Source organism: Canis aureus, chromosome 17 (assembly GCF_053574225.1).
Source record: "Canis aureus isolate CA01 chromosome 17, VMU_Caureus_v.1.0, whole genome shotgun sequence".
Lineage (NCBI taxonomy): Eukaryota > Metazoa > Chordata > Mammalia > Carnivora > Canidae > Canis > Canis aureus.
In genome coordinates this window covers 11,983,108-11,997,233 of record NC_135627.1, presented here as the reverse complement: position 1 = coordinate 11,997,233, position 14,126 = coordinate 11,983,108, and positions in this window count along the sequence as shown.

Below are 14,126 nucleotides of genomic sequence, written 5' to 3'. Positions count from 1 at the left end.
GTTTTTTGTTTTGCCAGTGCTCATCTTTCTTCAGAAGATTTGGGTGCTTTTTTTGGAAGTGAGAAAAGCCCCTTTGTTCCTGTAAGATGACCCTGTGAGGCCCCATCCTTAGGCTTGTTGGGGCCCTCAGGTGCTCAGAATGGGGGTTGAGATGACTCTGGGAGCCCCACTGGTCCCAGTACAGGCCCTGACTTGATCTGAGTCTCCCTGCGTTGGGTGTAAGGACAGTTGACGGGCAGACCGTCCCCGGCTCCTTTCACAGACCAGTGAGTGGCTCACACAGGACAGGCTGCAAGTGCACTGAGGTGCGCTCGGGTACGAATGGCCGAGCCCGTCCGCGCCCCCCCTCCGACCTTCCAACGAGAAGGTCCCGGGAGCGCTCCCCCGTGTCGGGAGCTCCACCAGCTCCTGTGCGCCTTCTCTCAAACAGCTCTGCACAAGGCCTAACCAAAGCGGAGGCAGAGGCGTCTCAGGGCCCAGGGCCCAGAGGCTGGGAAGCAGACAGCCCCCCCTGCGAGGACCCCAGCGTGCAGCCCCGATCAGAAGGGTCCAAGCACCCGGCGGTTCTGGTCAGTTTTCTGGGTCAGGCTTCTCTCCTAAATGGGATCACCTCTCAAAGGTCCTCGTCCTGCTGAAGGAGGAGCCTCCGCGCCCTCCGACTGACGGGAGTATGATGGGGGGGGGGCTATGACCGCAGACACGCACCTGCTCAGGGGCAGAGTGGGAAGTCGCCCTCAAGTTCACCCTGACCCCCAGCCTCTCTTCCAGCTGCCCATCTGTATCACGCACCTGCCAGGCCCAGCCACCGCCGCACCCCTGCAGCTCATCTCGACCCCGACCCCCAACACGCCCCAACCCTGCACAAGCATCTGACTCTTCAGTCTTGGGCACGATATTCTCTTGACCTCACTGGAGTTCCCATCCCTGGCCCGTGGCTCTTCCTGCAGATTTGACCCAACTGCAGCCACTGATTCCAAGAGCTTGAATACCCCAAACCACCCCTTGTCAAGACCCCAGAAATCTTTCGGGCTGATGGGATCCCTAGAGAAAAACCTTTTGTGTTCAATGCATAGTGACGCATGCCAGCGGGGGGCATCAGCGAGCCATGTGGTTTGGTTTCCCAAAGCCCAGAAAAGATCATGCAGACTTGGGACTTGGTGAGAACAGTAGTAACAGATCTGGCCTAATTTTCAAACAAGCAGATTCCAGACTGAAAAGAGAAGGGAAGAAGGAAAAAGTCTATGGTGAACTACCCCCCCTTTCCCCCTCTTTCCAAATTAAGGAAAGTCTGCCTCTGAAGTCCTGATTCATAAACCGAGGTTGAGTTTAGGATTAGAAAGTAAAAAAGCAAAATTTCGGGGAAATGGAGTCCAAAATTGGGAACGCACACCCTCCAGGACCGCTTAGGACTTTTTCTGAGTCCCTGAGCTCAGGTGCCCGTGGCAGTGGTTCTTATGTGGAGATAAAAGGGTCTCCAGTCCGAACTTGACTTTTATTTTACTCAGGTAGCTGCAGTGGTACTTAATTTGTGAGAATCAAAGGTTATTCTTCAGAATCCCCTAACCGCTGCAGCATGTTTGTAAAGGGACAGGCCAAGAATGTCAAACGGGCTTTCTGGCTCCGAGTGAAATTTTAGCTCTGAAAACCGCAGTCTTGCACGTGAGAAGACTCACCAGAATCCTGTGAACTTGCTAACCCGCTTGATACAGTCGTGTCTACGGAGGAGCCACGATGGCTACGTGCTGGTGCCTAGACAGAGGTGGGATTTCAGGCAGAGGGGTGGGGAGGGGTGCAGCTGGCTTGGGTCTGGAGGCGGAGGGGGTTTGCCCGGAGTCGGAGTCGGGGTGACCACCAGGGATGGGGGGAGTAGATCCCGAAAGAGGCGGGGATTAGAGACCTAGGTTGGGAGTCCTGCTCCGGGAATCGGGGAGGAAGAAAGCGAAGGCAAGTGACAATGCGGAGAGAGGAAAGAAGAGGGTTAATTTCGTGCATTTCTGGTGAAGGAGAAGCTGGAGAGGAGGTGAGAATCCGTGGGAGGGGCCAGGGTGGCGGTGCTGCAGGCCAGGGCCAGGGGAGAGGTCGGGCAGCCCAGCCGTGGCGGTGCCAGAGGACAAGAGCCGCAGCAGCGGACGGGAAGGAGGCCAGGGGCCGTGTGTGCACCGGTCCAGGAAATGTGGGGCAGGAGGGGGCGGGGGGACGGGTCCTGGGCCCGCTGCAGGTCAAGGTCACTAAGACATGGAGAGCCCCGAGCTCGAGGCCTGGGAAGGCGCGTGAGGAGAACCGAGAACAGGGGTTGGCCTTGGCCTTAGGAACCGGGGAGGACGCTCTGTCCTCAGGACCAGAGGAAGGGGACAGTGAAAGGAGCTAGGTGAGTCGTAACCTTGGAGCAAAGTTGAAGAAATTCAAGTGGCCGTTTCTGGCTTCCTAACCAAGAAGGAAGTGAGGAGGGGCCCCAGGTGGGGCTGGGGGCTGGCGGAGCACTGCTGAAGGCCTGTTACACACACAGACTCCGTATCGGCCACTTGAGGCCCCCTGAGCGGGGATTGCAGAGCCCTAAGAGATGCAGACAGAAATTCAGGCAGTCCCAGCCCAGCTCCCCTGCACCGCCCCTCCCAGGGCCTTCTGGACCCACGACCCACGACTCCGCCTCTCCCTGCTCTGAGCTGCCCTGGGGTCTGAGGAGACTGGGGGCGGGGGACTCCTGAGGATGAGTAGGGCACAGGGGTCTCCTGGGGCCACCCCAACACTTCCAACCCCTAGATACCCCCCGCCCCTCACCCAAACACACGGGTGCCTTGGGGGCCCTGGGATCACTCCAAGGCCGGCAGAGAGGTGTCCCCCAGTGGCCAGACCCACATATCTCAGGGCCTCCACCTGGCTGCCGCAAAAAGAGAAGCAACAAACGGATTGCAGGGTGACCCAGTAACCTCCAGTGGTTGACCCTGGAGAAAACCTCCAGAACCCCCACATCTGGGCCCAGGCTTGGAAGGAGCCCATTCAGTCTGACTTCTGCCACTTGGCCCAGACTCCTTAGCAACCCCCGTACCCCCAAGGCTTCCACAAGCAAAGCTGCCCCCCCGCCCCATGTGGTATCTTAACTTTACGCAGCTCACACACCGGTCAGAGGAGCAGAGAACATGCACCTGCTTCCAGCCTACATTTTATAGTGAGGACATGGGGTCAGAAGGAGCCAGGAGCAGGGACAGGGCAGGATGGACTTGAGGCTAAAAGCAGCCTTCTTGCCCTGCCCGCCAGGTCCCTGCCCCAACCATGGACTCGGCCGCCCCCACCCTCCTCCCAAAGTTAGCATCTCTCCCTGGGGCTGCTGCAGCCTGGGGCCCTGGGCTCTGGTGTCCTGCTGGGGAATTCAGCATCCCCCCCTCGCCCCCCTGCAACCTGCGGGGGCAGCAGAGGGAGAGAAGGAAAGATGCATCCATTCAACCTCCAGACTTTCCACCTTGGGCGGCCCTGGCTGCCAGATTCCTGCCCTGCTCCCCCCACACCCCGCTCTGACCAGCCCTGGGTCCGCTGGACCCCCCTCCCGGTCCTGCTGCCCTGCCATCTGCACCAAGAGGGAAATGTCTGAGGGAGGCTGCAGGAAGCAGGAGGCATGAGGCCGGGATTCCTCCACGGGGCCAGAGTTGTCCTTTCAAATCACAAAATGTGCCCAAAGCCACGTCCACCTAGCTCTCCCCCACTCCCACGTGCTCCTGAGGAACTAAGGTGCTCTCCTGACGCTGCACAACCTCGGGATGGGGTCGCTGCAACTTTCCAAGAGCACTGGTGGGGGCGGAGCCGTCTCTCCCTCCCCGAGGTAAACGGCATTAAGGACAGGTCCCCTTTGCGAAGGTGGCCGGGTGGAACCCAAGCAGCAGACTGGATTCAATGCCTTTGGGATCTTTAAACAGAGGCTGTGGGTTCCCGTGGGCCTGGCCCCTGGAGCCCTAGTCTGCATTTAGCCCCTGGGTTAAGTGCGCAGCGGGCAGGTCATCCCTCCCTAGGCCGGGCTGCAGAGGGGAGGAGGGATCAGGAGGCGGCAGGGAGCACCCAGGGTGGGGGCCCCTGTGCTGGTGGGGAAGGGGGCCCAGCTCCTTGCTCCTGGTCCCCAGGCCCCTTCGGAGTTGTGCTGTGTCCCTAGGTGGGGGAAGCACCCAGCAGCCTGGTTGGCTGACTTTTCCGTCTTAGGTTTATTCACGGGGGACCGTGGTCGGTTTTGCTCTTTTGTTGTCTCAACAGCTGGTTGCACAGAGGTTTCATTGTAAGAGCACGTAATGATGTCCCCAGGAGCGCCGCGTCGCGCGGACGGCCGGCCCGCCTCGTACGATCTGTGCAGATCTCGCAAAGCCCTGTGTGTATCCTGAACTAACCTCATCTTTCATATGCACAAAGCCGTGAGGGTCACAGAGGTCCTTCCAGAATAGGCCAAGTCTTTGCACGCCAATGGGTATGGTGGCTGAAGTGTTGCCCCCTCAGCAGGTGGGGGCCGTGTGGTGTTTAAATCTGCACAAATTGGGCGCCTGGGTGGCTCTGTCGGTTGAAGTCTCTGCCTTCGGCTCAGATCATGATGATCTCAGGGTCCTGGGATCGAGCCCCATGTCGGGCTCCCTGCTCAGCCAGAAGCCCGCTGCTCCCTCTCCCCCTGCTCATGCTCTCGCTCTCTCTCTCAAATAAATAAAAATCTTAAAAAAAAAAAATACATCTGCACAAAGATGGATGTGATGTCAGCGTCTGCTGTCGCCTTACGGGCCTGTTCAAAGGGCGGAATGAACTTATTTTGCTTAAACACAAAAGCCAAGCGAACAATCAGAAAAGCCAGCGGCCTGAGCAGAGTGGGCGCGGGAGGCCAGCCCTTGTCCTGCCTGGGAGGAGACAGCCCGAATGAGGACGGAGCAGCAGATAAAGCCAAATACCCGCTCCCAGCCTCAAATAAAGACACATTTGAGGATGCCATTGTTCGGAGGCTGAGGAAGGAAGTAGAGAGGGCACGGGGCCTACAGAGAGGCTGTTTTACTGTTGTTTCTAATCTTACATAGATTCTGTATGTGCGCCTTTGTGTTATGAAATAGTCAATAAAAAGCTAAAAGCCTCCAAAGAAATCTTGCATCCCTCTTACGGGCTTGCAGACTTCTTCCAGAGGTTCAGCCTGGGCAGCTTTGCACCCCCCCACACGTCAGGAGCCCCCCAGAGCCCCACCACTGGAATGTGACTGCAGCCTACAGGGCACTAGAACCCAGGAGGACTTCTCATACCCCACCCCCCCCTCCCCCCCCACCCCCCGTTTCAGTTTCTGGCCCAGCTGGGGCTGGGGGCAGAACGCAGCATTTGCTCAGGACTCACCATGGATTCTGGCGCTTTCCAGGGGATTCCTGCATGGTCTCAAACCTGAGTCTTCCTGTCCAAAGCAAGTAGATGTCCTCAAAGAGCACTGGACCCAGGCCACCCCTGGACTGTGGCGTCTGGCCTGGGCTTGTGCTTTAGGTGGAAATTAATCCACCTCAGTCCTTGCATATGCCCCCAGCCTAGCCACGTGGGCTCTAGAACCATCCACCTCAGGGCAGTGCAGGGTACAGATCCACGGGAACCAAGAGAGGGGCTGGTTCCTGGGGCCTGGCATCTGGGGCGGGGAACCCGTAGCCAGGAACGGGAAGCAGCATTTCCCACAGGCCCAGCCCTCCAGGTCATGCTCTGGTGCACCTGACTGCTAACCAGCAATTCTCCTGAGCCAGGGATCCTCTGCTGGGTGCCTCCTGGCACCGAGGGCTGAAATTACCATAATAAGCCCCCTGTGGGCAAGGGCTGTGCTATCAGCTCCACCCCAACTTCCTCCACATGCCCCAGGCATCCAATGAGTGAGTGAGTGAGTGAGTGAGTGAGTGAGAGTGAGGACGCAATATTAAAATACAATCTCTAGAGATGCCCAGCTGGCTCATCGAGGGATGCCCAGCTAGCTCAGTTGGAAGAGTAGGAGGCTCTTGATGGGGGGGATTGTTAAGTTTGAGCCCCACGCTGGATATAGAGATTACTAAGAAGTAAAATCGTTTTTTTTTTTTAAAGAATGCATTGTTTACACACATAATAAAATAAAATAAAATAATAAAATAAAATAAAATAAAATTTCTGCCCTCTAAGAGAATGGCCACTATTTTTAGTACAGATGGCCCAGAAGCTGTCCCGTCCAAGCGGGGCACTGAGAGTTATTTGGTGAACACTGGAAAGAGACATCAACGGCAGAACCTATATATGAGTATATATGTGTATGTCTGTAGAACCCATATTTTACATGTTTTAATTAATGCATGTCAATGTAATTCACCAATCTTCTGGTGTTGATGTAGCTAAGCCTGTTTTTTGTTGTTTTTTTTAAAGATTTTATTTATTTATTCATGAGAGACACACACAGAGAGAGAGAGGCAGGGACACAGGCAGAGGGAGAAGCAGGCTCCCTGCGGGGAGCCCAATGGGGACTCGATCCCAGGACTCCAGGATCACAACCTGAGCTGAAGGTAGAAGCTCAATCACTGAGCCACCCAAGTGCCCCCCCTTTTTAAAAAATTATAGTTGTACTGGTTAGAAACTTGTGTCTTTCATAATCCACATTCATATGGCATGGTTTGTGAGTGCCACTTTGGATCTCTGTCCCAGCTCACACGAGAGCTCAGTGAAGCGATGAGAGTGCATCATCCCGGATTTTTTACCTTTATCTAACGTCTTAGAATTGTCACCCTCACACCCATTTGGACAGCAGGCTTGGTTTTGTTAGCAACTTACCTCCATCAAATGTTCTAAAGCATTCCCCGCCACTCTAATAAAAACAGCTCCTTTTCTCCTATGTACTCTATAAGTTTACACAATAATTAGATTCTTTGATTTTAGTAACAATTCACATGAGAAGCTTTGGGAACACAAGCAGCTGTTTCTCGGTGAGCACAGCACACCCCTTATGGGGACGGAAGACCATGGACTGGAGCAAGGCCACCAGGCCCCGTCCCCTGCCCGTCTGCCCCCGAGCTAGCTCAGTGGGATCTGCTGAGAGAATTTCCATCGTTGGCTACAATTGTGGAGAATAGTGCAGAGAGTCATTCACCTTGGGAGAATCCCCAAAAGGGGTCCCCCAAAGGGCAGCGTTAAGGACATTGAGGGACCTCTGCCCCTGATTTCTTATTCTCACAGAGTTTGGTCTCCCATCTCTGGGGGGCCGCACAGTAGCCCCTTGGTGGCCCCCGAGCCCCTGTCCCCATCCGGCTCTCCCCTCCTCTGTCCCTCTCTCCTGGGGTTTCTGTCCCCAGCATCGTGGCAGCCAGGCTCCACACCGGGCCCTGTTCTCCCAGACTAGAGAGTGGCCACCAGCCAGAGGCGACACTGGCTGTGGAAGTCAAGCCACCCACAAGGGACACATAGGCCGGGAGAAGCTGCTGAAGATGCACCAAGGCAGATGCCGGCAAAGCCCGTGTGCTCACGGACCCAGAGCCAGGCTTACCGGTCTGAAGGGCTCACCCGCAGGCGTCACCCGGATCTCAGGGCGGGAAGGACGTCAGCGATCGTCTTGACTGATGTCCTCTGCTGTCACGGGAAGCCAAGTTCCAGAACTGCCCACGCGTCACTGCAGGACACTGGCTCCCGCATTCTGTGAGGTCCCCGTCCAAAGGGGACGGGACAGTGGGGCGCGAGCCTCGGAAGGGCAGGAGGCACCAGGCAGGGCTCTCCACGGCGCTTCCCCGGCAAGGTGCCTCCGGGCCTGGACCTGTCGCCCCCCGCAGCGACCGGGTGGGCTGCGCGGCCCGGCCAGGGGACATCAGAGGCTACATGCGAGGACTTTACTACTGCTCCCTTCTCAGGCACATCCCCACATGCACACCAGAACCTTCTGTGACTCTAAGAGATGAGCACTTGGATAAAACAACAGATAAGATTAACGAATTCTGCAGAATGTTTGACAGAGCAGGGCAGGTGAGCGAGCTGGAAAAACCATCTTTAGGCCGTAGGACGAGCGTGGGGGCCCCACATGAAAGTTCCTCCATAAATGTGGGTCACCAGCTTGGCCTGGGGATGATAAAGCATCTGGGGACCACGTGGCTTGTGGGGCCGTGAGCCGGGGTGCCGGGGCGCACCCGCCCTGCCCACGTCTCCACCGCTGGCATCGCCCCCGCGTGTCACCTGCCCTAGAAGGCACAGCCGCCGGCTCCTCTCCAGCACAAGCCGCGCTCGAGTGAGGCGGGACACCTCTAGCTCCGGGGTCGGGGGTCCTGGAAAAATAAGCGGCAATAATAACACCCGCTGGATTTTGGCTTCTCTCGTTCTTTCAACACGTAGTAGGGGGTGTGAAGTCTGAAGGAGAGAGCAGAAGCCGTTTACTTTGCTGAACTGCGGTGGAAAGATGGGGAACACCGGGGGGGTTTGCCGGGGCTGCCGGAGCTAAGGACCCCGCACGGGGACCCAACAGCCGAGGTGTATTCCCGCGGAGGAGGAGGCTGGCGGCTGAGCCCGGGGGTGGCCAAGGGTGCTCTCTTCCCAGGCCGCCCTCCTGGGCTTGCGGGAACCGGCCGCCTGGTGTCTTCGCGGGGTCCTGCTTCTTGTGCCTTCCTGCGCCCCAGTGTCTCCTTAGGACAGCCGTCCATCGGATCGGGGCTCACACTAACCACTCCACTGCAGACTGTCCCCAAGGGCAGTCCCATTGGCAGGTACGGGGGTTAGGACTTCGACATGAATTTTGGCGGGACGCAAAGCATCCTGTAAGGAATCCCTTGAGGACAGAATGAAGGACCCTCCTGCTGGGGACCGACCCTGGGCCCCCTCTCCGCAGCGGTGATGATGCTGACAGCGGCGGGGGCAGGAAGGAGGCAGGTAACTGGGGCGGCCATCACCTCCCAGCCCGGTGGCAACCAGGCCAGCGAGTAGGCTGGGGAGGCGGCGGGCCTGTGGGGAACACGGGCTCGACAGGCGCCACCCCGCGGGCCTCCCTGCCCGCACCACCCACCTGCCAGGCACCGGGCCGCGGGGCCTGCTTCCTACACCTACACCTACACCGGTAAAAGGCGTATTACGGCAATATTCTTCATGCATTTTGATACTACTAATAGGCTATCCTGATTTTAAAAATGAATACTGGGGATCCCTGGGTGGCGCAGCGGTTTGGTGCCTGCCTTTGGCCCAGGGCGCGATCCTGGAGACCCGGGATCGAATCCCACGTCGGGCTCCCGGTGCATGGAGCCTGCTTCTCCCTCTGCCTGTGTCTCTGCCTCTCTCTTTCTCTCTCTGTGTGACTATCATAAATAAATTAAAAAAAAAATTTTTTTAAATGAATACTAAGCGGGGGCAGGGGTTTGCCTGGGTGGCTCAGTCGGTTAAACGTCTGCCTTCGGCTCAGGTTCTGATCTTAGAGTCCTGGGATTGAGCCCCACATCAGGCCCCCCTGCTCAGCAGGGAGTCTGCTTCTCCCTCTGCCCCTCCCCACTTGTGTACATGCTCTGTCTCTCTGTCTCAAATAAAAATAAAATATTTTTATTAAAAAAATTTTTTTAAATTTTAAATAGCTTATTTATTTATTCATGAGAGACACGCAGAGAGAGAGAGAGAGGCAGAGACACAGGCAGAGGGAGAAGCAGGCTCCATGCAGGGAGCCCGACGTGGGACTCCATCCTGGGTCTCCAGGATCACGCCCTGGGCTGAAAACGGGGCTAAACTGCTGAGCCACCCGGACTGCCCTAAAATCTTTTTAAAAAAAGAAAATGAATACTAAAGATTCTGACATATTTAATGTCATGCAGTTGCCCTGGCTGACCTTGGTCAAGAAATATTCCCACGAACCTAGACACCTGTCCATTTATGCATGTACCTCTGCATCCCCTGGTCCTCCTTCTCTCCTCTTAAAAAAAAAAAAAAAAAGGTTTTAAAATGGTGAACTTCTAGGCACCTGGGTGGCTCAGTCAGTTAGGTATCTGACTCTTGATTTTTTTTTAAGATTTTTATTTATTTATTTATTCATGAGACACACAGAGAGAGAGGTAGAGACCTAGGCAGAGGGAGGAGCAAGCTCCCTGTGGGGAGCCCGATGGGGGACTCGATCCCAGGACCCCAGGGTCATGCCCTGAGCTGAAGACAGATGCTCAACCACTGAGCACCCAGGTGCCCCTGACTTTTGATTTCGACTTAGGTCTTTATCTCAGAGTCGTGTGTTCAAACCCCACACTCACAGTGGAGCCTACTAAAAAAATTAAATAAATAAAATAAAATGGTGTGTTTCACCAGAGACTCTTCTCCATTGTCTCCTTCTGTCTTGTGTATCTTCACCATCAGCCTCTTCTCTGATTCTTTCCCTGCTAGACTGAAACCACAACAATTTCTATCTGGTTAAAAAAAAAAAAATCCCATCCCTGATTCTTGAAGACCAGTCTCTTGAGACGTGCTTGGACACCTGCTGACCCCGAGGTCTCCTCAGCCTGCTGCCATCTGGCTTCGGTCCCCCCCGGCCAGGTTTTTGCCAAATGCAAGATCACTCCTCAGGCTGCTAGTCATTTCCTCCTTGTTCCCTCACCTCTCTTGGATTTTGTAACATCGTCCTCTCAGTTTTCCTGCCACTTTCTTCCCCGTGTCTCCTGTAGGTTTCTCAGGTGCTTCCCTCCCTTAGCATGAATGTTCCTCTTGGTGTTTTGCTAGGGCCTCTGTATTCATCATGCCTTTTTATATTCTGTATTCTGCTGCACTGGCTTCCAGGCCCTTGAGGGAGCACCTGGAGGGAGGCACTGCCCGCCCCCCACCCCCTGCCCAGGGTTAGCCAATTCCTGGGGATAATAAATGAGTGCACTTTTCAAATGCAAACCAACCGGTCCAGAGCCCTCCTTTGTCAGGCTGGCACAACTCACCAGCCCTAATCACCCAGGACCTCGGGAACCTGCTCCCTTACCCCATACCCTGTACCCCGGAGCCCAGGGAGGATTCAAGCTCACCTGGCCTGAGTTGGTCTGCTCTGTGGCTCCTGCCACGTTTCTCCTCACTCCCCCTGAGCCCTGACTCCTAACCCACCCTAGAGGTCCTTTGTATGGCTCTGCAGGGTGTGGTGTGCCCCTTCTCTTGGGAACCTTAAGTAACTTTTCTTTTTTTTAAATTTTTAATTTAAATTCAATTTGCCAACACATAGTATAACACCCAGTGCTCATCCCATCAAGTGCCCTCCTCAGTTGTCCTTCACCCAGTTACCCCAACCCCCGCCCACCTCCCCTTCCACAACCCTTTGTTCCCCAGTTAGGAGTCTCTCATGGTTTGTCTCCTTCTCTAATTTTCCCCCACTTAGTTTCCCTCCTTTTCCCTTATAATCCTTTTCACTATTTCTTACATAGTAACTAACTTTTCAATGACAAGTGGCTCCTTATCTGTTAGCCCCACCATGCGGAATAATGTCATAAAGCCTACACCACGCAATGAGCTCCCACCATTCTCTCTGGGAGTATCATCTACCTCATACCTCCCAAATCTGTACCCTCACCCTAAATCTCTCTTCTTGTCCTGCATTGTACTGGACACCTCCATGCCTTCCCACCTTCTCCCACCCCCAAACTAGATCTTATCCTGTATTGATGCTGTCATCAAGCCAGCTTTCCAGCCCCAAACCTGGGAGCCCTTGCAAACAGCCTTCCCAGGCTCTTCTTCCAGCACTTGACCCCTTACATGCACCCTACTGAAGGGAGTAACATCAGGCAAACACACAGAGGGCTCTTCGCTCCCCGAGGACACACCACCTCCCACTGCCTGTCCCATTGCAAGGCATCTAAGGCAACAGACTGCACGTCGGTGTTTCTTGGAATCAAAGAATGTGAGCACAAGAAGGTGGTGTAGACCTTTGGCATTAGGAAACAAGACTTTCAAGATTGTTTTTAAAGGATTTATTTATTCAATCATTCATTCATTCATTCATTCGAGAGAGAGTGTGTGTGCAAGGTAGGGGAGGGGCAGAGGGAGGGGAAGGATAGAGACAATCCCTGAGATCATGACCTGAGCCAAAATCAAGAATCGGAAGCTTACCCGACTGAGCCACCCAGACACCCTAAGTCTTTCCAGATTTCAACAATTATAGAGGAAGCAGGACTTCCATGGCCTGACATGTGATCTGACCCGTGCAGCACAGGGTTGGGGCCTCTGAGGGTGACGTGGCCTGGCCTTGAGCCTGGTTGCTGCAGCCCTCACATGCCAGAGGAACTTCACACTCCCTGTGCCTGTCGCTATGCAGTTGCTTGGTGAAGTGAGAAAGAAAGCTGTAGTGAAAGCTGGACAGTGGTTGACTTGTGGTGTGCAACAACGCCAGGGAAATGTGATTCTTAGTGAAAATGTGCTTTCTGGAGAAAGCCAAGAGACTGTAGGAGCATTTGGGTATCTACGAACTTGATTGATGAAACTCTCTGCTCTTCCCCCTTAAAATGCCAAGGGATCGAGATTCTTAGAAGTTGACATGAAACCCTCACCCCAATGGTAGACTCCCCTGCACAGCTCTGCTGGTTGGGCACCCTTTATACATCCCCAGGGAGTGGGACTCGGGGACCTTATCACAGAGCCCTGACATACATGGTTGCCCGGGGCTTCATAGTGTTCTCTGGACCCATCTCCCATGAGAAGGGTGAAGAGACCTTTCAAGGGGGTCACTCCAAGGCTTCCATTTTGACATGGGTTATTTTGATAGGGCCTAGAAAATAAACCATGACAGTTAAACTATTTTTAAAACCAACTCTGGTTTAAACTAGACTGACCCATCTTACCCCTTCTTCCAAGCCTCACCCTCACAGTGGGGCTCTGAGGCAGGGTGGGGGTTTAAAGCTGGGGAGAGTTGAGGGATGGGATGGGACTCAGAAGAGTCTGGAAACAGGTGTCCAGAAATGGGTGGGTGTTATGGGTTGATTTTGTCCTCCCACAAGATAGGATGAAGTCCCAAATCCCAGCACCTGTGAACATGACCATAATTGGAAGCAGGTTCTTTGCAGGTGTAATTAAATTAAAACGAGGTTATTAGGGTGGGCCAAATCCAAAATGGCTGGTGTCCTTATGAAAAGACGATGCCACGTGAAGGCAGAGACACACCAGGAATAACGTGTGAACATGGAGGCGCAGATCAGGGATGCTTTACAAGCCAAGGAACACCAGAGATCACCAGCAAAACCCCAGAAGCTGAGGAGAGGCTGGAACAGAGTCTCCCTCACAGCCTCAGAAGCAACCAGCCACATCAAACCTTGATTTTGGAGTTCTAGCCTCTAGAAGTATGCAAGAAGGTTCTGTTTTAATGGAACCAACTGACAGTATTTTGTAACCGTAGCTTTGGCAAACTGGCACCGTGGGTAAGAGAGCTGCTGCCCACAGTCTCCTGGGGGGGACATGGTCCTCACACTTGATTGAGCAACAGGATTGCCCAGAGGGCTTGTTCGAACAGAGTGCTGGGCCCCTGCCTCAGAGGGGCTGGTTCGGCAGGTCTGGGGTGGGGCCCGAGAATCTTTCTCCTTCCTTCCCTTCCTTCCCTTCCTTCCTTCCTTCCCTTCCTTCCCTTCCTTCCTTCCTTCCTTCCTTCCTTCCTTCCTTCCTTCCCTTCCTGCCTTCCCTTCCTTCCTTCCCTTCCCTTCCTTCCTTCCCTTCCTTCCCTTCCTTCCTTCCCTTCCTTCCTTCCCTTCCCTTCCTTCCCTTCCTTCCTTTCCTTCCTTCCTTCCCTCCCTTCCCTTCCTTCCCTTCCCTTCCTTCCCTTCCCCTCTTTCCCTTCCTTCCCTTTCCTTCCTTCCCTTCCCCTCCTTCCCTTCCCTTCCTTCCCTTCCTCCCTTCCCTTCCCTTCTCTACCCTTCTCTACCCTTCCCTTCCCTTCCCTTCTTCCTTTCCCTCCTTCCATTTAAGAGAGACAGAGTGTGTGTGAGCTGGCTGGTGGGCGGGTGGGGGGGGGGGAGCAGAGGGAGAGGAAAAAAAAGACTCCCCACTGAGCGCCGAGCCTGATTCAGGACTAGATTTCATGAGATCATGACCTGAGCCGAATCAGACAGTAAACCCAGGCGCCGAGAACATACATTTCTAAGCTAGGTGCTGCTGGTCTGGAGACCACAATTGGGGAACCACTGCTCTAGTGGCTAGGACATGACCTGGGTGTTGGAACCTTCTAGTTCCAGTAA